We start from the raw sequence: 27,718 nt of genomic DNA, 5'->3' as shown, positions 1-27,718 counted from the left end.
ATTGACAGGTATAGGGAACCATTTGGGAAGCTATTGTAATAATTCAAGTAAAAGGTGACAAAGGTCTGTATTAAGGGATGACTATATGAACAGAGGAGATTAATGTAAGAGATGTTTGGTAATAGACTTGACAATATTTGGCAATTGAGAGAGAGACTGAGACAGAGAGACAGAGACAGAGACAGAGACAAAGACATAGAGACAGAGAGAGAGAGACAGAGAGAAATCAGCCAGGGATTACTCTGTAGTCTCCAACTTGTGTGATGGTGGTATTATTGATAGGCATAGGGACCTGCAGAAGAGGTGTCAATTTGGGGAGAATGATAAAGTGTTATTTTTTAAATTTTTAAATTTTTATTTTTATTTCTTTATTAATTTATTTTGATTTATCAATAATCACTTCCGTATGCTTTTGAGTTTAAAATTTTTCTCCCGCTTCCTCCCCACCACCCTCCCCAAGATGGCACACAATCTGATATAAGATATACATTTACATTCCTATTAAACATATTTTCACATTAGTGATGTTGTGAGTAAAAATTAGAACCAATAGGAGGAACCATCAGAAAGAGGAAACAAAACTCAACAGAAGAGAAAAAAAATAGCAATTCAACTTCCGTAGTTCTTTCTTTGGATGTGGATAGCATTTTCCATCATGAGGCCTCTGGAGATGTATAAGATCCTTGTACTGCTGGGAAGGGTTGAGTTTATCAATATTAGTCATCGCACAACATGACTGTTATTGTGTATGATGTTCTCTTGGTTCTGCTCATTTCACTCAGCATCAGACCATACAAGTCTTTCCAGGTTTTTCTGAAGTCAGCCTGTTCATCATTTCTTATAGCACAATAGTATTCCATTACATTCATATGCCACAACTTGCTCAGCCATTCCCCAATTGATGGCATCCTCTCAATTTCCAATTCTTTGCCCCACAAAAAAGAGCTGCTATAAATATTTTTGTACATGTGGGTCCTTTTTGTATACTCCTTTAACATGGTGTAATAACAATACAATTCTCAAGAGTTGCAAGTGTCATCTCCCCTTGTAGGGATGTAAAGTTTGCCCTTATTAACAGCATATTGTATCTTTCTGTCCCATCTACCTTTTTATGTCTCTCTTGAATCTTGTACTTGAAGATCAAAATTTTTGTTGAGCTCTGGTCTTTTTATCAGGAAGGTTTGGAAGTCCCCTATTTCATTGAATATCCATCTCCTCCCCTGAAAGTTCATGCTCATTTTCGCTGGGTGGTTGATCCTTGGCTGCAATCCAAGCTCCTTTGCCTTATGGAATATCTTGTTCCACGCCCTACAGTCTTTTAATGTAGAAGCTGCAAGGTCCTATGTAATCCTGACTGTGGTTCCGTGATATTTAAATTGTTCATTTCTGGATGCTTGCAGTAATTTCTCTTTGATCTGGTAATTTTGGAATTTAGCTATTATATTCCTTGGCATTTTCAATTTGGGATCTCTTTCTGGCAGTGAGCGGTGGATTCTTTCTATGGTTATTTTATCTTCTGGTTCTAGGACTTCAGGGTAGTTTTCCTTTATGATTTCCTGAGAGATACTGTCCAGACTCTTTTTTTTATCATGATTTTCATGTAGGCCAATAATTTTTAAATTATCTCTCCTGGATCGATTTTCCAGGTCAGTTGTTTTACCCATGAGGTATTTTATGTTTTCATCTATTTTTTTCATTTTTTTGTTTCTGTTTGACTGATTCTTGCTCTCTCATAGAGTCATTAGTTTCCATTTGTTCAATTCTAATTTTTAACATATTTTTTTCTTCTGTTAGATTTTGTACTTTCTTCTCCAATTGGTCAATTGTACTTTTAAGGGATTTATTTTCTTCATTGTACTTTTTTTTTCCAATTGGCCAATTGTGTGTTTTAGGGATTTGTTTTCTTTAGTGTACTTTTTTTTTCCAATTGGCCAATTGTACTTTTAAAGGACTCCTCTACCTCTCTCATTTGACTTTTAAAATCCATCTTGAGTTCTTCTAAGAAGGCTTTTTGGGCTTTAGACCAGTTCATATTCCCTTTTGATGTTGCAGATGTGGGTTTGATGACAGTTTTGTCCTCTTCAGAATTTCTGTCTTGATCTTCACTCTTCTCATAATAGGAATCTATAGTACGTTTCTTTTTACTCATGGTGTTTCTTTATTCCCTGGCCTTTAAAGAGATTAAGCTCTCCTGCTGGGGAGCAGAGGGCACTGACCCAAGCTTCTTGTGTTGAGAGCCTAGGTCTTGGTCACTGGCTTTGTGTGCTGGGGCCTCTTATGTTGGCAATTGGAGGTTGTAGGGTTCTGGCAGCTTATCTGGTGTTGGGCTGGAATCAGCAAGGCTGGGACTTTCAGGTAAATCTAGGTTGCCTGCTTTTCCTTTCCTTTAGCTTTGTTTAGCTGCTTTTAGATAAGTGCTCCCAGGTGTTTATCTGCCTGGGGCTCCTTGCAGTGCTGCCTCCCTTATTTCTGTTGAGGTACTGGGAGACCTCTTTGCTGTAGAATGCTGAGGCACCTGGTGGTTTTCTGAGCTGGTTTCCACCCGTTACCCCACCCTCACTGAGGCACTCGGAGGTACAGCTGTTGGCATTTGCCTGCTCAATCACCTGAGCTCCGGGATCCCCTCCTAGTTGGCAGGTGGAGGCTGTAGGGTTCTGACAGTTTACCTGGTGTTGGGCTGGAATCAACAAGGCTGGAACTTTTTGGCACCTCTAGGTTGCTTTCATCAGCTCCTTTCAGACAAATGCTGCTGGGTACTTATCCACCTGGGGCCCTTTGTAGTGCTGCTTCCCTTATTTTTGCTGAGGCATTGGGAGACCCGTTTGCTGTAGAATGCTGAGGCACCAGAATCTCCTCCTGGTGTGCTAAAGTGGGTATTTCCACTAGCTGGCTGGGCGACTCCTGTTTTGTACTGCTCCCCTTCTCCCAGGGTAAGAGGGGCCTTTCCCGTTAATCCCTTTTGCTACCTGGGCTACTGCACTGCTCCACCCCATCTTTCTTCTGGTTCAGCTGCTCCAAGGTTTTTTCTGGGGTGATATTTTCTGGGTTTTCAGAGGTTGATAGGGGAGGGTGAGAGCAACTACATTTTTACTCCGCCATCTTGGCTCCCAGAAGTGGAAGTCCTAAGAAGGCTTTTTGTGCTTCAGACCAGTTCATATTTCCTTTTGATGTTGCAGATGTGGGTTTGTTGACAATGTTGTCCTCTTCAGAATTTCTGTCTTGATCTTCACTCTTCTCATTATATGAATCTATGGTATGTTTCTTTTTACTCATGGTGTTTCTTTATTCCCTGGCCTTCATAGAGATTGAGCTCTCCTTATGGGGAGCAGAGGGCACTGACCCAAGCTTCTTGTGTTGAGAGCCTAGGTCTTGGTCACTGGCTTTGTGTGCTGGGGCCTCTTATGTTGGTAATTGGAGGCTGTAGGGTTCTGGCAGCTTACCTGGTGTTGGGCTGGAATCAGCAAGGCTGGAACTTTTGGGCAATCCTAGGTTGCCTGGTTTTCCTTTCCTTTAGCTTTCTTCAGCTCCTTTTAGATGGGTGCTGCAGGGTGTTTATCTGCCTGGGGCCCCTTGCAGTGCTGCCTCCCTTATTTCTGCTGAGGCACTGAGAGACTCCTTTGCTGTAGAATGCCGAGGCACCTGGTGGTTTTCTGAGCTGGTTTCCACTGGTTCCTCTGCCCTCACTGAGGCACTCAGAGATTCAGGTGTTGATGTTTGCTTGCTTTACCACCTGGGCTTCAGGATCTCCTCCTGGTTGGCAGTTGGAGGCTGTAGGGTTCTGACAGCTTACCCGGGCCACTGCACTGCTGCTCCCTGTCTTTCTTCTGGTTCAGCTGTTCCAGGGTTTTTTCTGGGGTGATATTTTCTGGGCATTCAGAGGTCGATAGGGGAGGGTGAGAGTGACTACCTTTTTACTCCGCCATCTTGGCTTCCAGAAGCAGAAGTCCGGGTGCTACTTTTAAGATATTGAATTTGAGATGCTTCCAAGAAATCCAATTTGAAATGGCTAAAAGATTGTTCAGTGATGCAGTCTTGGTGTTCAAGAGAGAGACAAAGTACAGAGAGATACATATAGATGTCAGTCATCTCTATAGAAAAAATAAAGTCATGAGAGCTAATGAAGTCACAAAGATAAAGAACGTAGAGAGAGCTCTGAGAAGGGGGTTCAGAAGAGTCCCCCAGGATATACTAACAGTTAGGAGGTAGGTTACAGATCATGATATAGCAAAAGAAACTGAAGACTGGTCAGCCAGAACCAAGATAGAACAGTGTCATCAAAATCCAGAGAGGAAAGGGAGGTCATTAGTGTCAAATGCTTGTAGAGAGGTTAAAAAAAAGATTAAGAAAAAAAAATAAAACAGCATTAAGATTGAGAAAAAAAATGGACTTGTCTACCAAGAGATTGTTAGTAATTTTGGAAGGAGAAATTTCATTGCAGTGATGGGGTCAGAAGCTAGATTTTAGAAGACTTAAAAATGAAATATCTAAGTAGTCATGAAGGCAAGGAGATACAGCTTTTTCTCAGAGTTCATGAAATTATGTACAATTTGCAATTCCTTTTAAATATATTATAAAGTTATAATGTACATTTCTATTGTTCCTTTTTGTCCCCTCCCCCACCAGCCCTGGAGATGTCTACCATTAGCCACAAATATGTGTACATATGTAAAATCATTCTATCCATACTTCTATTTATCAGTTCTTTCTCTGGAGGCAGATAGCATTTTCCTTTATATGTCCTTTTTTAGTTAATTTGGGTATTTATAAAAGTCAAGATGACTTAGTCACCCCAAATTGTTCTTAAAACAATATTGCTATTACTATACACAATGTTCTCTTTGTTCTGCTTATTTTACTCTTTATTATTTCATTCAAGTCTTTCCATGTTTTTCTAAAATCAACTACCTCATCATTTCTTATAACACAGTAGTATTCCATCATGATCACATAGTGATTCCCCAACTGACTATAAATTGTGATTTCTTCATCAGAAAACTGCCTGTTCATATCCTTTGACCATTTGCATTTACAGAATGACTCATATTCTTATAGATTTGATAAATTTCTTTATATATTTGAGATATGAGACCTTTAACTGAGAAACTGTCTATAAAATCCCCCCCCCCAATTTTCTGCTTTCCATCTGATCCTGGCTATATTCGTTTTATTTGTACAAAACCTTTGTAATGTAATGTAATCAAAATTATGCATTTTACACCTCAATCTCCTCACTCTGTCTTGTTTATTCATAAATTGTTCACTTATTCATAAGTCTGATATGCAATATGTTCCATGTTCTTCAATTTTTTTAATATCTTATCCTTATGTTAAACCATCCCTGCATTCCTGCTATAAAACCACTTGGTCATAATTTATAATCCTTGTAATATATTGTTGTAATCTTTTGCCTAGTATTTTATTTAGGATTTTTGTATTCATATTCATTAATGAAATTGGTCTATAATTTTCTTTCTCTATTTTCACTCTACCTGGTTTCGGTATCAGTATCATATTTGTTTCATAAAAGGAATTTGGTAGAATCTCTTCTTTGCCTATTATATCAAATAATTTATTTAATATTGGAAATAATTGATCTTTAAGTATTTGATAGAATTCACTTGTAAATCCATCTGGTCTTGGTGCTTTTTTCTTTGGAAGTTCATTTTGGCCTGTTCGATTTCTCTTTCTAAAATAGGTCTTTTAAGATATTCTATTTCTGCTCATCTAGGCAATTTTTTCATAAATATTCTCCCATTTCATTTAGATTGCTAAATTTATTGACATATAATTGGGAAAAATAACTCCATATAGTTGCCTTAATTTTATCTTTGTTGGTGGTATATCCACCCTATTCAATTGTAATTCTAGTGATTTGGTTTTCTTCTCTCTCTCTTTTTTTCTTTATCAAACTAACAAATGGTTTATCTATTCTATTGTTTTATTTTTCATAAAACCAACTCCTAGTTTTATTTATTAGTTCAATGGTTTTTACATTCAGTTTTATTACTCTCACCTATAATTTTTAGGATTTCTAAGTTAATGTTTAGTTGGGGATTTTTAGTTTTTTTCTAGTTTTTTTAAATTGCATACCCAATTCATTGTTCTGCTCCTTCTCTAGTTTATTGATGTATTTATAAATGTAAAATTTCCTGTGATCAGTGCTTTTGCTGTATCCCATAGGTTTTGATATGATGTATCATTATTGTATTCTCTTTAATGAAATTATTGATTGTTTCTATGCTTTGTTCTTTAACCCACTCATTCTTTAAGATTTGATTGTTTAATCTACATTGTGATCTGACAAGGATACTTTAAATATTTCTGCTTTTATGCTTTTAACTACAAAATTTTGATGTCCTAATATATGGTTAATTTTTTAAAGTGGTTCTATGAATGACTAAGAAAAAAAAGGTGTATTCTTTTCTATTTTCATTCAATTCTGTCCAGATATCTATCATATCTAGTTTATCTAAAATTCTGTTCAATTCCTTGACTTGTTTCTTATTTATTTTTTTGGTTAGATTTATCTAGTTCTTAAAGGGAAAGCTTTTCATCCCCCACTATTATATTACTATTATCTCCACCTGTATTGCATTTAACAGTCCTTTTAAAAATTTGCATATTATTGTATTTGGAGCATATAGTTTTATTACTGATGTTTCTTCATTGTCTATGGTAACTTTTATCAAAATGTAGTTATGCTGTTTACCTCTTTTAATTAAATCTATTTTAGCCATAACCTTGAGATCATAATTGCTACCCCTGCCTTTTTTTCATCAGCTGAAGCATAATAAATACTCCATCCCTCCATTTTAACTCTGCCATTCTTAAATGTGTTTCTTATAAGCAACATATTGTTGGATTCTGATTTTTAATCCTTTCTTTTGTTTCCATTTTATGGGTAAGTTCATCCCACTCATATTCAAAGTTACAATTACTCTTTGTGAATTTCCCTCCAGCCAGTTTTTACTCACTATTTTCTTTCTCAGCCTCTCTTTTTACTCTATCCCTATTACCTTATCTTTTTCCCCTTATTCTCCTATTTTTATTCTACCCACCCCTCTAAGAGTCCTTCCCTTATTTTTCTCCCCACCACATCCCTAAATCTTACTCTACACAAATTTCTAAAAGTCCTTTCCTTATCCTGTCCCCTAATCCACTTATTTTTCTATCTGTTTTGAAGACTATTTTGGGGGCTGGGCAATGGGGTTAAGTGACTTGCCCATGGTCACACAGCTAGTAAGTGTTATGTGTGTGAGGCTGGATTTGAACTCAGGTCCTCCTGACTCCAGGGCCAGTGCTCTATCCACTGCACCACCTAGCTGCCCCCAGTTTAGAAGATTTTTATACCCTTTTAGATGGGTATGTTATTTCCTGTTTAACTCAAATCCAATGAGAGTGAGATTCCAGCACTGCCAGCCCTCCACAACCCCCCCCATTCCTCTGTATCTCTTCTTCCTTTAATGCCCAGTTTGCATGAGATAATTGCTTTTTTTTAACCTTTTCCTTCTCAATTTTGTTTCTCAGAATAACTCCATCATTAACAACTCAGCCCCAATTTTTCTTTCAAACTACTCTAGTCATGACAGTCTAAGAATACTGCTAACATTTTCATATATTAGAAGTAAACAATTTGACCTTAATGAGTCCCTTATATTAGTCTTTAATGTTTTCCTTTTATTTCTTCAGGATCTTATATATCAAATTGTCAATTTATTTCTGGTCCTTTTGTCATAAATACCTGAAAGTCTTTCAGTTCATTAAATGGAAGTTTTTTTTTTCACTCAGGATTATAATCAGTTTTGCTGGGTAAGTTATTCATGGTTACAATATTAGCTCTTTTGCTCTTCAAAATACAATGTTCTGAGACCTACAGTCTTTTAGCGTAGAAGCTGCTAGGTCTTGTGAAATACTGATGATATGTCCACAGTATTTAAATCATGTTTTTTCTTGTTGCCTGCCATGTTTTCTCCTTGATCTGGGGGTTTTGAAACTTGGCTATGATATTCCTGTAATTTTTCCTCCTGTAATCTCTTTCAGGTGTTGAATGGTAGATTTCTCCCCCACCCCATTCCTACTTTATCCTCTTGTTCTAGAACTTCAGGGCAATTTTCTTTAATAATTTCTTGTAACATTGTATTAAGATTCTTATTTTTATTATAACTTTCATGTACTCTTACAATTCTTACATTGTTCCTCTGCAATCTATTCTCAACATTATTTGTTCTTCTAATGAGATGCTTCAAATTCTCTTCTTTTTTTTTAGTTTTAGTTTTTCTTAGTGTCTTATAATGTCATTTGATTCCTCTTGCCCAATTCTAGTTTCCAAGGAGTTATTTTTTTCCTTAAGATTTTCTTCTTTTTCTAATTGCTTAACTTTTTTTTCATAATTTTCTTGGGTTACTTTTATTCTTTTCTAATTTTCCTCAATCTCTCTTACTTGATTTTTGAAGTCCTTTTTTAAAGTTCTTCCAAATACTCTCTTTGGGCTTGTGACCATTGGATGTAACTCTTTGGGATAGGAGTGGCCTTGTTTAACCTCACTATATTTCTCTGAATATGAATCCAGATCTTCTTTCATACCATAATAGCTATCCATGGTGGAACTGTTTTTCCTTTTCTTACTCATTTTTATTTTGTTTTATTTTATCTTTAGCAGGTTATTATTGTAATCAGGTTTGAATCCTGACTTGTGGGTAATGGTGCCCCAAGCTTGAGGTCTTCCTTACTGTAATTTTCTGAATTTTCACTAGGGGTTCAACCTCAGGCACACCTCGCCTCCTCTAAGCCACATTTAAGGCCCCCAGTGTTATACCCTAAAAAGGTTCTTGCTTCCTGAGGTACCTCACTCACTGGCATGTGCTTGCTCCTCCTTGCCCATAGCCACAGCCTAGGATCATGTCTGGTCAGCACCGCTAGGCCTGGTGTCCAGAAACAGCAGGTGTCTTTCAGTTTGTCCCCCACTCGGACATCTGATCCCCAAGCTGTTTGTTAGATGAAAGTTTCTGAAGTGAAATTTCTTGAGGCCTAGTCTGTCTCCAGGGCCTGCTGTTTGTTGATTTAGCAGAGTTGGCCTGGAGGTGTCTCCATTTCACTCAGGCCAGACTTTAGCCTCTGCAGGTCCTGTCTTTCCTGAGGTCCTCTCAAGTTGTCTTAGGAAGACAATTGCTTTATCACTTTATTTTGCTGCTCTGTATTCATTTTGTGGTGATATTCTGTCTGTCTGTGGAGGAAATTTGGAGAGCCCAGAAATTTCTGACGTACTCTGCCATCTTCCCAGAATGCTTCATCTCGGGCCTTCTTTCAGTATATCTTTTCAGGTCAGTTTCCTGTCTGTGTGAGATCAATGGGATCCTGATTGTGATTTGTGCATTTGAAGTTGAAGTGGCCCTTTATTACCTATGGATAGATCAAAGATGTCGAGGTAAGAAGGGGATAAGTAGGTTAGCAATGTGATGGAATCATGGGATGTTAATAAAGCTCCACTTAGGCAGTCCCTAAGTAGCCTAGATCCTGAAGGTCCACTAGTCTTTCTGCAGTTCTGACCCCTTCTACCTCAATGTACCCTTGTTTTGTATTTTCCCCTCCTCCTCCAACTCTGAATATTTCAGACCTGTAAAACCCTCAGCCCATGTGCTGCCCTGAACTCTGGGTTCCAGTCTCTGCATAGTTCTGCCCCCCTTGTGTCTACCAGTCCATGTGTAGGCATTCTTCAAAGTGTTCCCGGACCCTAAATTTTTCCCTACTGTCTTTGCAAAACTGATCCAAATCTCCTGATCTTCACATAGTCTTGACCCCCAAGTGTGATCTAGAACCCGTGTAGCCTTGTGCTTGTTGCCCCCCTTCTATGTACTTGCCTAAAGCATGGAGGACTGGAACCCTTCTATGTCCAGATTAATTCAAATAGAGTGTGGTGCATAAGACATAACTGGAGCCCAGGGAGGGGTTTGGAGAGGGTTCAAAGGGCCCATGGACTGCAAAAGGGCCAGAAACAGATGGTTCCAGCCCTGTTTCCTCTAAACATCACCTCATGGTTCCCTTTTGGCTTACAGGGTATCTTTATGACTGGACATTTAGGTATGGCTGGACAGCTTTTGTGACAGGTTTTATGCTGCTAATATTAAACAGTGCATCAGTATACTTATTCAGAAGATTTGTCACTGCACACAACCAGTCTCCAGAGCTGACAATAAGGTAATTTCAGGTGGGGTGTGCATTTGACTTAATTACAGGTGAATATCTCCACAGGAAGCTGAAAAGAGACCAAGTTGAGCCCTGGGTACACATGCTCAGTTGGGGGTGGGGCTAGGTTGTTGTAGGAGTTAAAAAGGATGAAAAGGAAGGAAAGAATCACCACAAGAAGGTCAGTGGGAGGCTTGGGGGCTTGGGAAAGGTTGAGGAAGACTATGGACTTGCCTCAGACTGGGCTAGGAAGAGGACAGTAGAGAGAGGTTAAAGAGTTCACTCTCTTTTTCTTCCCACTCTCCTTTCCTCCCATTTTCCTTAGGCCTTTAGTCCCCTCTCCTCCCTGCCATCTCCCTCTTCTCTCCTTCTCTGCTTCCTTCTGGTATCTCCCTTTTCTGTTTTACCTCTATATACTTCTCTCTTTCCCTTTCTCTTTCCTCATTCCTCTCTCCTTTTCTCTATGTATACTCTTCTCAAACAGATGCCTAATCACTGAAGTAAGTCAACCTGATCCAGTACACAAGTTTGTTTCCCTTTCTTGATCCTGAGTGGAATCAAGGAGGCAGATGCCATGTCCAGTTCTCTAAGTTGTAGTGGGAGTGGGGGTGGGGTTGTATGGGAGGTGAAACCTTTTTTTCTTCTCTTTCCCAACTACTGGCTGAGGACCACCTTACCCTGCCAGGCTCCCCAGTCCTTGATTTGCTTAAAGCTCTTGCCAGTCAGCTCCAACCCTCTCAGTCATTCACTATCTGCATTCCCTCCATATGAGTCAAGTTTTATGAATCATGGTGGTCAGTCACTCAGTCAATATTTGTTAAGCATCTACTACATGCCAGGTACTCTGCTAAGCCATGGGGTTACAAAAAATGGCAAAAGACAGTCCTTGCTCTCAGTCTAAGGGTGGGAGGTCACATGCAATCCATTATGTACAAACAAGTGATACACAGGATAAATTGGAGATAATCAGTGCAGGAAAGACACTAGAATTAACGGGCAGGAATAATGTGTTTTCATAAGAGGTATGATTTTAGCTGGCACTTGAAGGAAACCAGGGAAGTTGGGTAGCTAAGTTGAGAAGAGAGACAGTTCCAAATAGGAAGAACAGCCAGTGAAAATCCCTGCAGTTGGGAGATGGAGTATCTTGATCAGGGAACGATAAGGTCAGCATCACTGGATCACAGTGGACATGGGGTGAAGGGTACAAGTTTTAACAAGCCTGAAAAGGGAGTGGCAGTTTATAAAGGGCTTTGAATGTCAAATAGAGGATATATTAGATCTTCCTCCTTGCAACCTGAAATGTTGTTCTTCATTCTCACCATCACCTCCACCCATCAGCCCCTCAGTTCTTGCCCAGGCCATCACTCCTACACTATCTACATTCTTCCCTTCCCTATTCTGACCCTTTGGAAAACCAGTCCAACTCTCCACTTTCCCTTCTCAAATCCATTGCCCCCTTACCTTACTGCCTAACTTGTCTTGCAAAGCCTTAGTTTTGGGTCACTCCCACCATCTTGTGCCTTTGCTCCTACACACCTGCAGCTGACAGAAGCAGGAGAAAATCACAAATCCATGCTGACTGGGTTCGCTACAAATTTGTGTTACATTGTCTTCACTTGAACTCTCCCTGCTCCAAGGCAATCCTTTTAAACTTCCCCAATTATTTTACTATCCCATTCACTGCAGTGGCTCTTCCAAAACCTTTTCATCCCTCAAAAGGGCTCCCATGGTTAACCTACCCCTACCCTCTCAGCTGAGAAACTAGCCTCATATTTAACTAGAAATTTGAGAGACATCTCTTTTTACAAAATTTCTAAGAGATCTCTCTTCTCCCTTCTCCTTCATCTTACATCACTCAGATGTGTCCTGCCACTATCTCCTCCTTCACCGCTGTCTCACACAAAGAAGTGGCTCTTTTTGCCAAGTCAAACATCTATACGTGTACAAGTGGTCTCATTCCATTCTCCTCCCCCAGATTTCCCCCTTTATCACCCCTACTCTCTCACTTATCTTCAATCTCTCCATATCTGCTTGCTGATTCCTTGTGGCATATGAACACAAACATATTTCCTCCAATCTTTAAAAAAAATCTATCCCTCTCTGCTAGCTATTTTTATATCTCCCCTCCTTTTTGTGGCTTCTCCTTGAGAAGCCATCTGCAATAGATGCCTACTTCCTTTCCTCTCATTCTTCCTAACTCTCTACAGTCTGTCTTCTCACCTCTTTATTCAAATGAAACTCCTCTCTTCATAATTACTAGCAACCTTCTAATTATCAAAGCTCATGGCCTTTTGTCAGACTTCATCTTTCTTGATCTCTCTGTAGCCTTTGATACTGTGATGTCTTTTCTTTTGACTGTTATTGGTCAGTTGTTTCCAACTCTTTGTGAACTTATTTTGGAGTTTTCTTAGCAAAGATGCTAGAATGGTTGGCCATTTCCTTCTCCAGGTCTTTTTACAGATAATGAAATTGAGGCAAACAGGATTAAGTGACTTGTCCAGCTGTAAGTGAATACTAGTAAGTGTCTGAGGCCAGATTTGAACTCATGAAGATGAGTCCTTTTGATTCCAAATCCAGTACTCTATCCACTGCAGCACCTAGCTGCCACTTTCTTTTGCTTAATACCTTCTTTTCACTTACTTCTCTCCACATCTTCTGCAATCCTGTGATACTAGCTTCCTAAATGTTCCTTGCACTCTTCACTCCAACTCCTGACACTGGTCATGTCCACTGATTGTCCTCCATGCCTGAAATTCTGTCTTTTATCACCTTAGCCTTCCCTAGCTTCTGTCAAGTCCTAGCTAAACTCTACAGATGTCTTAATCACCAGCCACCAACACATAGGCCATGTGATTTGAGAGAGACTTAGGAGCTGAGGATGATACTGCACTGTGAACAACTGTCATGTTCCCTCCTCCTCCCTAGCACTCCCCTTTCCTGCCTGCTCCTGACAACTTTTATACCCCATGCTTGTGCTGCCCTATTTAGTTTAGTCACTTTCCCCTCATTAGTCAACACCTATGGGATGGGGGCTCTTTGTCTTTACCCCCCACCTGGCATCATGCTCAGTAATTATTCTTGTTTCTAGGTGACTACATGGAAGTCTGGGGCACTGCTGCATCCAACCATGGATGATTGATTGCTGAAGGATTTGCAATGGTAGATGACTGCTGAGCCAGAACAGATGATGCCTCATCAAATGTACAAAAAGCAAGCTACTAACCTCCTTGACTCTCTTCCATTCTAGCCTTGAAGCTTGAGGTCTCTTTAATGCTGCAGTAGGAGAATCAGGTTGGGGAAGGGACGATTGCCCTGTTTTCCACCCAGCCCCCATGTATCTATGATTGCCTGGCCACTTCTGACTCTTGTGTGTTTATTCTGTCCTGACTTTGCCAAATAAGTTTCCCCCTGCTGGATTTGTCAAGGACTGACTGGGACCTTGTGATTTGAAAGGTCTGAAATTCCTGAGTTCCAGTGAGCAATTGGATGTCAAAAGGGACCTTCTGCATCAGAGAAGATGCCACCAGAAAGATGCCTGACCCAAGCTTGGCATTTGATCTGACAATGTCAGAGATGAAATGTAAAGTACCCAAATAATGTATTACAAACTGCCTTACAGGTCAGCTAGATACCACAGTGGATAGAGTGCTGACGCTGAAGTTAGTGAGACTCATCTTAACGAGTTGAAATCAAACCTCAAACACTTACTGTGTGTCCCTGAGCAAGTCACTTGACCCTGTTTGCCTCAGTTTCTTATCCATAAAATGAGCTGGAGAAGTAAATACTCTAGTACATTTGCCAACAAAACCCAAATAGGGTCACAAGAGTCAGTCATAACTGAAGTGACTGAACAACAAGAACAAAATCTACCTTATGCTTTGATACAGTTTAAATATTATCCTCTCAGGCTATCATGTATGTGAGGATGAGTTACTGAATCCTGTTCTAAAGACATGGCTAAAGCATGTTACGATTTGTCTATCTTTAGTATTTTTTTTTTGTGAGTAGGAATAAACTGCTTGTTCCATTCTTGATTCATATTGCACTTTAAATTCCTTTGTTACTTTCCTCTTTGGAGGAAACTGAGACTTATAATCTCATTTTCTTTGTCCTTCAGGGTAGGGATTCGTTAGCTAGCCAATGCATATGAAAAAGGGGAACCTTCTTTTACCAGAAGCAGGGCTACACAGGACAAAACCCTAAGTCAATCACATGCTTAGTACAGGAGAGAGAGGGGTTAGGACTTCTAGGTTATACTTAACATCTCTTTACCTGTGAAATCAGAGAAGGGAAACCCACTACAGTCACCTGGGGGAAAATAGTCTCATAAACCTCATGACCCTTAACTGTTCAGGGAGCTACCCTCCTGTGAATATACCTGTGACCCAGTGACTTGGGGGTGGTGGTGGAGAGAACTCAGTGGAACTGGGTAATCTTCTTCTAGGAATCATTGCTGACCCTGTCTCGTACCTTCCTTCTTTCTGTGGTGACCCTAAGAACCAAACACCTTATCTCCCAGTGACAGCTCTGGTTTTATCCATCTCTTGATGCACTTGCCTTCCCATGCTCTGGTCTATTCATGTTTCCTTTTAGGTCTCAGTCTTTCCTTTGTGAGTGTGATAGGACTAGCAGTTTCCTGAGACAGCTTTTCCAACTTCCTGATCAAGCTTGCTCCCCTCCACAACTCCTGATTGGCCCAGCTTCCCTGATCCAGCTTCCTGGTCTTGGGGCACAAAAAGTCCCAGACATGTGTAGTCAGCACCTCTCAGAGTTGGTGGGTACCTGACACCATGTGAGTCACCATATCCTGGCAACTGACTGACCAGATGCATTTCTAGAGGAGACAAAGGTTACTGCATCCAAAGGATTCAGGTGCCACTCTGTCCTTATTGCATAGCCTTACCGTGTTAGGGCAAATATTTTTAAATGTGTAATGTTAAATAAACATGATGGTATATTTTGTCCCAACTTTGAACCTGAAACTGAGAGGGTTAGTAGCCTGGTATTAGAGTCCTGCCTCTAAGTTTAAGACATTAATACACAATGACAAAAGATCTAAGAGGCAGGATGATGCAGTGGCCAGGAGGCCAGGCTTGGGCTCAGAAAGTCATGCCTCTGCTACACACACCAGCTCTCAGGCCACTCTCCAAGGTAATTGTATTAGCAGAGGGAGTTTCCATATCAGTCATTCCCTAAACAAATGAAATCATAGTTCCAGACCAAAATAAAGGAAAGAGTCTTCACTTGATATATGAATAGTCTGTCTTGTTCTATCGTGAAATGTGCTCTAAGTTTAGAAAGCACCACATTATAATGGAAAGAGGGTTATATTTAGAGCAGAAGTCTAGTTAAGTAAAATCATCAAGAATTTATTAAATATCTAATATATGCCAAGCACCCTGCCAAGGGCTAGGGATACAGAAGAAAAAGGAACTCTCAGCCTGATGCGACAACTCCTGTACAGGTAGATATAACAATGGAGAGTAGCAGTCACAGGACATAAGCCCTGGAAGGAGTGTGTGTGGGTTTGTGTATTAGAGTGGTGTGAGTTACATCATACTGACACCAATGGAGGTGTGGGGCCAGTTTCAGAAGACAGAGTGGGAACTGGATAGATCTGGGTTCTGTTGTAGGGGATCTTCCCTTTTGAGGCTCATGCTTTGCCTGGGGGAAAGGAAGAGGTCATGGGGAGTGGATAGAGGAGACAGAAGTGAAATGGTAGAGAAAAGATTTGTTTCCCATACCATGGCTGGCTCCCAGGCCAGGTAGCATCTAGGAGAAAACCTGTGTGAGATACTTAAAAGATTCACAGCACACAGGTCAGCATTCACAGGTATCCAGCATTGTCCCTCAGCTTAGCTCCCCTCATCTCAGCATGGGTGAAGAGGTGAGTCTGTCTTCTGTTCTTAGCCTCACTTTTCCTTTTTCACCCTCAGCTCACACTGGCTCTTTCTTTTTTTTCATCCCTAAACCTTGGGGAAGGAGGCAAGGAATCCCTTCCAGTGAGCATAATACTAGAGATCCAATATAAATAACGATCTCCATAGTCCCTGAGCCTGAAGAAATGTTCTAGTCACCCTGGTTCTCATGTGGTAGATGAGGACTAAAAAGGTAGAAATAGAGCAGTTCATTATATGCTATTATAATCAGGGTGGGCTGAGTGAGAAAGAGTGAATGAAGTAGGGTAGAGCAAATGGGGGATGTGAATGGGGCATTCTAATGTCCCATTAGAATCATTTATATTTGACACACAGGATTGTCTGATCTTTTTACTTTACCAAAAATTTCCACTCTTATTCTAACTCCTTTAGGAGGATCATATGCTACTGAGGAGACAAACCTGTTCTTGAAAACAAAAATAACAACACTCTTGCCAGTAGAGGCTTTCCATCCCGAGGATCAATGGTTTCACAAATGAATTTACTTATAAGAGGCTGACTTTACTCCAATTATAATAGAAGATTTGGGAGGATACTTAAGTAATTAATTCCCAATTGTATATAGAAAACAGTGTATATCAACTGAGTAGAACATGTTCAGCTGTTAACCATATTCAAACTGAATAGATATTACACAAACAGTACTTTTGACTAAGATGACTGATGGTACTAAACTTCTATTCCTTAAAAAAGAAGTTTCTGACTTCCACCCCACAAGTTAAATGACTACACATTTAGACTGAAAACAGTAACATCTTACATACTTGCATTGTGCTCATATCTTTTATAGACTACTTGAGCTAATTATCAAATTTGCTACAATAGGAAAAAGGGGCCTTATTATTAGAAAAACATGGAAAGGCTTACATGACACAATGAAGAACAAAATGATCAGAACCAAGAGAACATTGTATACAGTATTATTAATATAGTTGTAAGACATGGGAGCCAAGATGGTGGAGTAAGCAGTAAATCTCTCTCACTCTTCCTTATTGACTTCTGAAAAACCCAGAAAATCCTGGAACAGTGGAGTCAGTGGAAAGATGGGATGGAGCAGTCTTTTAACCCAGGAAGCTTGGAGGATGACCAAGAAAGGTACAAGTCACTCCAGTAAAATGGTAGTGCACTCCAGGATGAGAGGCCTCCTGGTAAGCCAGCAACAAAACCCTCCTCAGCAAACCAGTGGGAGATCCTGAGCCCCAGGGTGATGGAGCAGGCAAGCACCAACACCAAGATCCACCCCCTCCCATGTGCCTCAGCAAAGTCAAGGGAATCAGCAGGCTCCAGCTCTGAGAACCACCATGTGTGCTGGATCAGCCCCAAGCAGGCAGGCAGCCTGCAGCAGCTGAACCTCCACATGCTTCAGCACAGCCCCTGGATGACAGGTGTCTTCCAGTCACTGGGCCTCTCCATGCTCCAGTGCAGCCCTGGCCAGGCAAGTGTCCTTGAGTGCCCAGACCTCTGGGTGCTTCAGTGTAGCCCTGGGAAAACACAGAAAATCCCCATCTGACCTCAGCACATGCCAGATACCACCACTAGGACATCAGCTCAGCACTAAATAAGCTGCCAGACCCTTACAGTCTCAAGCAGCCAGCACCTGAGGCCCTAGCACACAAACAGTGCCCATGCTCCTGGCCTCCAGCACAGAAGCCTGGGATGGTAAACCCTGTGCTCCAGCAGGAGAGCTCAACTTTAAAAGTCAGAACATATGCAAACAATATGAGCAAGGAGTAAAAATGAACATTGACAATTGAGTTATTATGATGACAGGGAAGATCAAAACACAAACTCAGAAGAGGAGAACATTATCAATATATGTTTATCTGAAACCTTAAAGGGGAATATGAATTGGTCTCAAGCCAAAAAGCCTTCTTGGAAGAGCCAAGAATGATTTTACAAGTCAAATAAGAGAGGTAGAAGATAAATTGGGAAATGAAATTAAAGGTATGCAAGAGAGAGTCAACAGCTTGGAAAAGGAAAAACAAAAATTGACTGAAGAAAACAATTCCTTAAAAACTACAATTGGCCAAATGGGAAAAAAAATCACTGAAGAAAACAGCTCCTTAAAAAGTAGAATTGACCAAAGTGACAAAGAGACACAAAAATTGAAGAGAAGAACCCTTTAAAAAGTAGATTTGGCCAAATAGAAAAGGAGCTACAAAAACTCGCTTAAGAAAACAGTTTCTTAAAAATTAGAATTGGTCAAGTGGAAGCTAATGACTCTATGTGACCTCAAGAAGCCATCAAACAAAATAAAAGGAATGAAAAAAATAGGAGAAGATTTAAAATACCTCATTAGAAAAACAACTGACCTGGAAAATATATCCATGAGAGGGAATTTAAGAATTATTGATCTACCAGAAAACATGATAAAAAAAGAGAGAGAGAGAGACTGGACAGCATCTTTCAAAAAATTATTAAAGAAAACTGCCCTGATATCCTAGAACCAGAAGGTAAAATAGTTATTGAAAGAATCCAGCAATCTCCTGAAAGAATTTGCAAAATAAAAGCTCCAAGGAATATCATAGCCAAATTCCAAAATTATCAGGTCAAGGAGAAAATACTGCAAGCAGCCAAAAAGAAAAAAAAAATTAAATATTGTGAAACCATAGTCAGGATTACGCAGAACCTAGCAGCTTCTATATTAAGAGATGAGAGGCCTTGGAATATAATATTCTGGAAGCAAAGGAGCTTGGATTACAACCAAGAATCAACTCCCCCCCCAAAATTTGAGCATGTCTTTCAGGGAAAGAGATGGAAATTCAATGAAATAGGGGACTTCCACATTTTCCAGATGAAAAAATAGGAACTGACCATAAAATTCAATCTTCAAATAGAAGACTCAAGAGAGGCATAAAAAGGTAAATAGGAAAGAAAAAAATGTTATTCAATAAGGTTAAATCATTTACATCCCTACATGGGAAGATGATATTTGTAATTCTTTAGAACTGTATCTTTATCATGACACTTAGAAGGGTTATACATAATGAGAGGATGTGGGTATATGTTGACTTTGATGTGATGATAAAAAATAATTAAGGGGGAAAAAGAATATACTGGGAGAAGAGGAAAGGAGGAGGCAGAAAAGGATAAATTATATCACATGAAGAGGTACAAACACCTATTATAGTAGAGGTAAATAATGGAAGATGAGCACTGTTTGAACCTTACTCTCATCAGATTTGGCTCAAAGAGGGAATAACAATACTCAGGTATGGAAATCTATCTTATCCTATAGGAAATATAAGGGAAAAGGGGAAATAAAAGGGAGGGGTAGATAGAAAGGAGGGCAGATAGAAGGAGGTGGGAGTCAGAAGTAAAACACTAATGAGGCAGGAAAGAAAGAAAGGAGAGAGAAAAGCATGAAAAGGGAGAAAATAATATGGAGAGAGGGACACAATACTGTGAATGTGAATGGGATGAACTCTCCCTTAAAGTGGAAGTGGATAGAAGAGTGGATTAAAAACCATAATCCTACAATATGTTGTTTACCAAGAAACACATTTGAAGAACAGAGATATATACAAAATAGAGGTAAAAGGCTGGAACAGAACATATTATGCTTCAGCTGAAGTTTAAAAAAATAGCAGGGGTTGCAATCCTGATCTCAGACAAAATAAAAGCAGAAGTAGATCAAATTAAAAGAAGTAAGAAAACTATAACTTGGTAAAAGGTACCATAGACAATGAAGTGATGTCATTACCAAACATATATGTACGAAGTGGTATAGCATCAAAATTTTTAGAGGAGAAGTTTGGGGAGTTGCAGGAAGAAATAGAGAGCATAACTATACTAGTGGGGACCTCAACCTCTCCCTTTCTGAACTAGATAAATCTAACCACAAAATAAAGAAGAAAGAAGTTAAGGAGGTGAATAGAATTTTAGAAAAATTAGATATGGTAGATCTCTCGAGAAAATTGGATGGAGATAGAAAGGAATATACTTTTTTTTCAACTGACCATGTACTAGGGCATAAAAACCTCACAATCCAATGCAGAAAGGCAGAAATATTAAATGCATTCTTTTCAGATCATGATGCAATAAAAATTACATGTAATAAAGGGCCATTGAAAGTCACAGTAAAAATTAATTGGAAAATAAATAATCTAATCCTAAAGAATGAGTGGGTCAAACAACAAATCATAGAAACAATTGATAACTTCATCCAAGAGAAAGACAGTAATTAGACAACATACCAAAACTTCTGGGATTCACCAAAAACAATTCTTAGGAGAAATTGTATATCTCTAAATATTCACATGAACAAAATAGAAAAAGAGGAAATAAATGAATTGGTGTGTAACTATAACAGCTAGAAAAAGAACAAATTAAAAATCCTCAATTAAAGACCAAATTAGAAATTCTGAAAACCAAAGAAGCGATTAAGAAAATTGAAATTAAGAGGCAGCTAGGTGGCATAATAGATAGAGCGCTGGCCCTGGAGACAGGAGGACCTGAGTTCAAATCCGACCTCAGACACATAACTTTCACTAGCTATGTAATTCTGGGCAAGTCACTTAACCCCAATTGCCTCAAGAAAAAAAAATTGAAATTAATAAAACTATTGAACTAATAAATAAAATTAAGAGCTGGTTTTATGAAAATAAATAAAATGGATAAACTTTTGGTTAATTCAATTTTAAAAAGAAAGAAGAAAACCAAATTATTAGTATCAAAACTGAAAAGGTTCAAGTCACCACCAATAAAGAGGAAATTAAAACAATAATTAGGAAATATTTTTCCCAATTGGATGCCAATAAATCTGACAATCTCAGTGAAATGGATGAATATTGACAAAAAAAATATAAATTGCCCAGATTAACAGAAGAGGAAATAAAAGAGTTAAATAATGCTGTTTCAGAAAAGGAAATTGAACAAGCCATTAATGAACTCCTTGAGAAAAAAAAAATCTCTAATAAAAAAAAAACAAAAAGCGAAAAAAAAATTATAATTAAAAAAGACAAAACAAAGCAAAACAAAAAGAAAAAGAAAAAATCTCCAGGTCCAGATGGATTTACAATCTAATTCTATCAAACATCTAAAGAGTAATTAATCCCAATACTATATAAAGTATTTGGAAAAACAGGTGAAGAAGGAGTCTTACCAGTCTTTTATGATATTCATATATTGCTGATACTGCAATTGGGAAGAGCCAAAACCAGAAAATTATAGACCAATTTCCCCAATGAGTATAGATGAAAAATTTTAAATAAAATATTAACAAAGAGATTATAGCAACTTATGATGAGGATAATATGCTATAACCATGTAGGAATGTAGGGCTGGTTCAATATTAGGAAAACTATGAGCATAATTGATCATATCAATAACAAAATTAACAGAAATCATATAATTATCTCAATAGATGAAGAAAACTCTTGACAGAATACAACAACCATTTCTATTAAAAACACTAGAGAGCATTGGAATAAATGGAGTTTTCCTTAAAATGATAACTACCATCTATTTAAAACCATCAGCAAGCAGTATATATAATGGGGCTAAGCTAGAAGCATTTCTGGTAAGATCAGGATTGATACAAGGATATCCATTATCAACACTGTAATACAATATAATACTAGAAATGTTAATCTTAGCAGTAAGAGAAGAAAAAGAAATTGAAAGAATTAGAATAGGCAAAGAAGAAACAAAGCTATCACTTTTTGCAGATGACATGATAGTAAACTTAGAGAATCCTAGAGAATCATCAAAAACTATTTGAAATAATAAACAACTTCAGCAAAGTTGTTGCTTTTATTTTATATAAATATAAACTGTCTGTTCATATCCTTTGACTATTTATCAATTGGGAAATAACTTGTATTCATATAAATTTGATTCATTTCTCAATATATTTTAGAAGTGAGGCCTCTGTCAGACACTGTGTATAAAAATTTTTTCCCCAGATTTCTGCTTTTCTTCTAATCTTAGTTGCATTGGCTTCGTTGGTGCAAAAACTTTTCAGTTTAATGCAATCAAAATTATTCATTTGGCATTGGATATAAAATAAACTCACAAAAATCATTTTTATATCACTAAGCCCAACAGCAAGAGATAGAAAGAGAAATTCCATTTAAAATAGCTATAGATAATATAAAATATCTGGGAGTCCACCTGCCAAAACAAACTCAGGAATTATATGAACACAATTACAAAACACTTTTCACCCAAATAAAGTCAGATCTAAATAATTAGGGAAAGATCAATTGCTCGTGGGTAGGCTGAGCTAATATAATAAAAATGACAATTCTACCCAAATTCATTTGCTTATTCAGTGCCGTACCAAACTACCAAAAATATTTTATAAAGCTAGAAAAGCTAATAACAAAATTCATCTGTAAGAAAAAAAGGTCCAGAATATCAAGGGAATTACTGAAAAGAAATGCAAGGAAAGGTGGCCTAGCCATACCAGATTTAAAACTGTATTATAAAACAGTAGTCATCAAAACTACTTGCTACTGGCAAAGAAAAACAGTAGTAGATAAGTGGAATAGTTTAGATACACAAGACAGAGTAGTCAATGACCATAGTAATCTACTCTTTGACAAAACCAAAGACTCCGGCTTCTGGGATAAGAACTCAGTATTTGACAAAAACTGCTGGCAAAACTGGAAATTAGTGTGGCAGAAACTAGGCATAGACCAACATCTCACACCCTATACCAAGATAAAGTCAAAATGGGTACATGATTTAAACATAAAGGGTTAAACTATGAGTAAATTAGGAGAGCAAGTAATAGTTTACCTGTCGGATCTATGGAGAATGGATGAAATTATGATGAAATAATCCATCCAAATAAGAGACAGAGATGATTATGAAATGCCAAATGAATAATTTTGATTGCATTAAATTGAAAGGTTTTTGCACCAACGAAGCCAATGCAACTAAGATTAGAAGAAAAGCAGAAATCTGGGAAAAAAATTTTATACACAGTGTCTGACAGAGGCCTCACTTCTAAAATATATTGAGAAATGAATCAAATTTATACGAATACAAGTTATTTCCCAATTGATAAATAGTCAAAGGATATGAACAGACAGTTTTCAGAGGAAGAAATTAAATCTATCTATAGTCACATGAAAAAATGTTCTAAATCACTATTGATTAGAGAAATGCAAACAACTCTGAGGTACCACATCACACCTATCAGATTGGCTAACATGAAAAAAACAGGAAAATGATAAATGTTGGAGAAGATGTGGGAAAATTGGAACATTAATGCATTGTTGATGGAGTTGTGAACTGATCCAACCATTCTGGAGAGCAATTTGCAACTATACCCAAAGGGCTATAAAACTGTGCATACCCTTTGACCCAGCAATACCATTTCTAGGTATGTATCCCAAAGAGGTCATGGTTGCTGTCCTTTGTTCTCAAAGAGGACCAAAATGACAAAAAGGAAAAGGACTTACAGGTACAATTTTTTTTTATTACCCAATATGTTTATTTTGAATAACTTAAGGTTCTCAGTAATTTGCTTTCCTCTCCATTCATCTGTCTCTTCTCCATGATTATAGCAAAAAGTCTTAGAAAAATGTGAATAACCAAAATATCAGAAAGAAATTGGATAGGTTAATAATACCTTTTAAAAAGGCTAGAAGATCCCACTTCTCCCTGTTAGGAAAAAATTGTGGTTTGTAAGAGTAATATGTTCATACCACTGTTGAACTGCAGTTAGTCAAAGGTATTTAAAACTTATGAGAATGGCAAGGAGAAATTATTCACTTTAAATATCAGTTAATAAGAGATCCAACTTACTCTTTTATGTAAAGCAGGCCCTTTGATCTATGATCAGGCCAAGGGCTTTTAGATGACAGAAGATACAGATGCCTCTGGAAGAACAGGGTGCAAAAATCTGCCATTAACAATAGGTCTACACACAAGGGAAAAGGAAAATTGACTTGAATGATAAGCACTTACAAAAGGTCAAATCAAGTCCAATACACCTTTCAAGTTGCAGCTTAGGGAGTTTTTCCCTGACTTCTCTGGGAAAGAGGTCAAAAGTCTCATAGAATGTTTGTAGAACAACGCATCATGGAGGCAAACTTGAAAGGACACAGATTTAACATGTGTCTTCTCAGACATTAGTAGTGTCCCCAGAAAAGGTAAAGGTCCTGTATCATCACTCTATAATTTAAGGGCTCTGTGAGCTAAATAATCTATTACCCTTCTGAAACACAGGTTGTATCCCTTTACCAGACAAAGGAGGGGGAGCATTCTTCGGGCAGCCATCCAACACATCATTTACATGGGCTTTTCAGTCCCCTAGTGGTACTGTCGATGGCTACTGCTGCAGAATCATCCCGAGATGTACATTTTCCCACCAAAACATAGATGTTCCTAGTACCCATGAAGACCCTACTTTCCCCATTTTCTTTCATTCAATCAAAGATTTTCTTGTATTTGGCGCTAATTCTTGGATGCAAATGGATCTTGGATGCTGTTCTGCGGAGTTCGTTATTGCTCACATACAATTTGTTTTCTCTTCCCTGAAAGGCTCTGTCTCCTGGTCCTGTGTAGCCCTATCTGTTTTCTAGAAGACAAGTTTGAGTAGTGAGCTACATGAAAATCTTCACATAAATCGTCAACCCCACCTCTCTCCTGCCCCACCTCAACTTCTACTAATCAGAAACTAGAAACCTTGACACTCTAACAGAAGAGTTTCTAGTCTGAAGATGCTGGTATTAGTTTCCTTTAATAGAAAGAGATGCTGGATTTGCCACCTGGTGGGTTGAGGACTTTTTTGTGTGAGCAAGGCTTGAGGCCCAACCTGGGCTAATGATTGTCAATGTAGAGTTTAGACTCAGTTTCCTTGGCTCATTCCTCCTCTCCTTTGTCACATTTCCCATCATGTTCTTCTCTTGAAGATTGTGTATTCTCTGTAGCTCTGAGTTGCAATTTTGTGTCCTTACCTTCACCTGAGACAATATGATTCTTGGGTTGTTTGGGTGTGCTAAGGGCACAAGAAATGGTGACTGGAGACCCAAAGATGTTAGTGGTCTTCCCACAGGGGTATTCAAATGTGAGCCTGCACAGGAGTAGGCTCTTCAAAGACACCACTTCCTTCACCTCCTGAAGGATTTGACATTTTGGTTGTATTCTGAGGTTCCTTGGATGCTCCAAAGATATTAGATGCCATACTATTTGGTCTATTTGAAGGAATAACTTCTTCTGGAATTCCAAAGAAATTGATTAAGTCTCCCCCAGGGAGTTTCATTACTCTGCAACTTGGTTTGATGCCCTCATTCTCATGCCCCTGAAAATGTTAGCAGTGGCTGTGGCAGGAGTAGTGGTTGTGGTGGTTGAAGGTCTATATTTGAAAGAGATCATAAAAATGGGAAAAGGACTCACAGGTACAAAAATATTTATAGTAGTTCTTTTCATGGTGGCAAAGAATTAGAAATTGAGGTGATGCTCATCAATTGGGGAATTGCTGAACAAGTTGTGGTATATGAATATAATGTAATACTATTGTTCCATAAGAAATGGTGAGCAGGCAGATTTCAGGAAAACCTGGAAAGACTTGTGTGAACTGATGCTGAGTGAAGGGAGTAGAACCAGGAGATTGTACACAGGAACAGCAACATTGTATGATGACTGACTTTGTTAGACTTAGCTCTTCTCAGCAATGCCAGGATCTAAGACAATTCTAAAAGACTCATGATGGAAAATTCTATCCACATCAGAGAAAAAACTATGGAGTCTGAATGTAGATTGAAGCATACTATTTTCTCTTTTTGTTTTCTTATTTGTGTTTTTTCATTTTTGTTCTGATTTTTCTTTCACAACATGAAAAATATGGAAATATGCTTTATATGATTGTGCATGTATAGCCTGTATCAGATTGCATGCCATCTTGGAGAGGTAGGAGGGGAGAGAGAGGGGAAAATTTAGAATTCAAAATCTTATAAAAGTGAATGTTGAAAACTAATAATTACTTACTTACTTACTTAATTAATTAATAAAAAAGAAATAGTCTGATGCTTGTGGCCTACTTCCAGTTCTTGAGTGGTAGCCCCATCTGTCAATAAGAATTCAGCTTTCACACTGACTGGCCTAGCTACTCCTAATTTGCTACTGGACTGATTACTCCCTAGTCCTATCTAATTGGTTCCCCTCTAGGGCTCTATCCATAGTCTCTTTATCCTTCTTTCCTTCCTCTGAACTCAATTTCAGGGACTACAGTGTACTCCTCTCCCTCCAATATTTCAGTCTCTCATCCCCTGAATCCCCTTAGTTCTTTTGATCCAGAAGTGCCTTCAACTCCCAAATTTCTTTAGCCATATTTTGGTCCAGAAGCCTCTTGTCCAGTCAGAAGTCTGAGGAGTTACAGGTTGTAATGGGAACCTGGTCAGAGTTCATATTTTGTACCCATTTGGAGGTATCTGTTATTGTGTGACCTTGGGTCTCACAAAGAGAAGAATTTAATAGCTTGTCCTTTCTCTCCAATTGTAATAGTGATAAACTTTTTGGCACTTGGAAGGTCAAGGGCACCACCATTTTTCCAGTCACTCAGGCTCACAATCTCAGAATCATTCTCAACACTTCATTCTCACTGTCCCTATGTAACCAATTAATTGAATCTTATCTTGTCTACCTCCACAACATATATCACATCTATCACTTTTCCACTGACATATCCACACTTTAATTCAGGCATTCACTGGCTCTCAATCAGACCATTTCAAAATCTTCCAAATTTGTTTCCCTTCCTCAAGTCAGAGGAGTTGCCCCAGGCACACAGAGGTCAACTGATCACTCTATATATACCAGGCCAGCACAACTTGTGGCCCACAGGCCATTTACAGCCCACTAGCATGCCAAAGGATTTTGGGTAGGCCAACAAAAAATATAGAGGATGTTTTCCTCTATATTTTTCATGGGCCACCCAAAATCCTTTGATGTGTCTCAAGCACATCAGGCCTGTTGTGCAGGCCTGATCTATACTACACAAAGTTGCCAAAGTGATTTTCTTAAATCAGTGATCTGACCACACCATCCTCCTATTCAAGAAGGTCCAGTGACTGACTCCCTTTCACCTCAAGAATCAACCACAAACTGCTTTGTTTGGAATTTAAAGCCCTTCACAATTTGACTTCCGCCTATCTTTCTAGTCTTAGTACACATTGCTCCCCTTTACACACTATATGACCTAGCATTATGGAATGCAGTGAAAAGTGGTCCTTAGGGAAAGTTTTATATCTCTAAATTCTTACATGGATAAAACAAAGAAAAAAGACATCAATGAATTGGGCATGCAACTAACAAAGCTAGAAAAAGAACAAATTAAAAATCCCCAATTAAATACCAGGTTAGAGATTCTGAAAACCAAAGGAGAGATTAATAAAAATGAAATTAAGAAAACTATTGAACTAATAAATACAACTAAGAACTGGTTTTATGGAAAAATCCAATAAAATAGATAAACTCTTGGTTAATTTGATTTAAAAAAAGAAGAAAACCAAATTACCAGTATCAAAAATGAAAAGGGTGAACTCACCACCAATGAAGAGGAAATCAAAGCAATAATTAGAAGCTATTTTGCCAAATGGTATGCCAATAAATTTGACAATCTTAGTGAAATGGATGAATATTTA

General features: G+C 38.4%; 2 pseudogenes; both read left to right on the top strand.

Moving 5' to 3' along the window:
* LOC114039761 overlaps nucleotides 1-10,198 on the top strand; it is a 15,036-nt pseudogene extending 4,838 nt beyond the window's left edge.
* LOC114039756 overlaps nucleotides 1-27,718 on the top strand; it is a 201,755-nt pseudogene that overhangs the window by 132,584 nt on the left and 41,453 nt on the right.

The sequence above is a fragment of the Vombatus ursinus genome, unplaced genomic scaffold (genome assembly GCF_900497805.2).
Source record: "Vombatus ursinus unplaced genomic scaffold, bare-nosed wombat genome assembly UNPS02012319.1, whole genome shotgun sequence".
NCBI classification, from domain to species: domain Eukaryota; kingdom Metazoa; phylum Chordata; class Mammalia; order Diprotodontia; family Vombatidae; genus Vombatus; species Vombatus ursinus.
The sequence above is the reverse complement of the archived record's forward strand: the minus strand, read 5'-3'. Positions and strand labels throughout refer to the sequence as shown.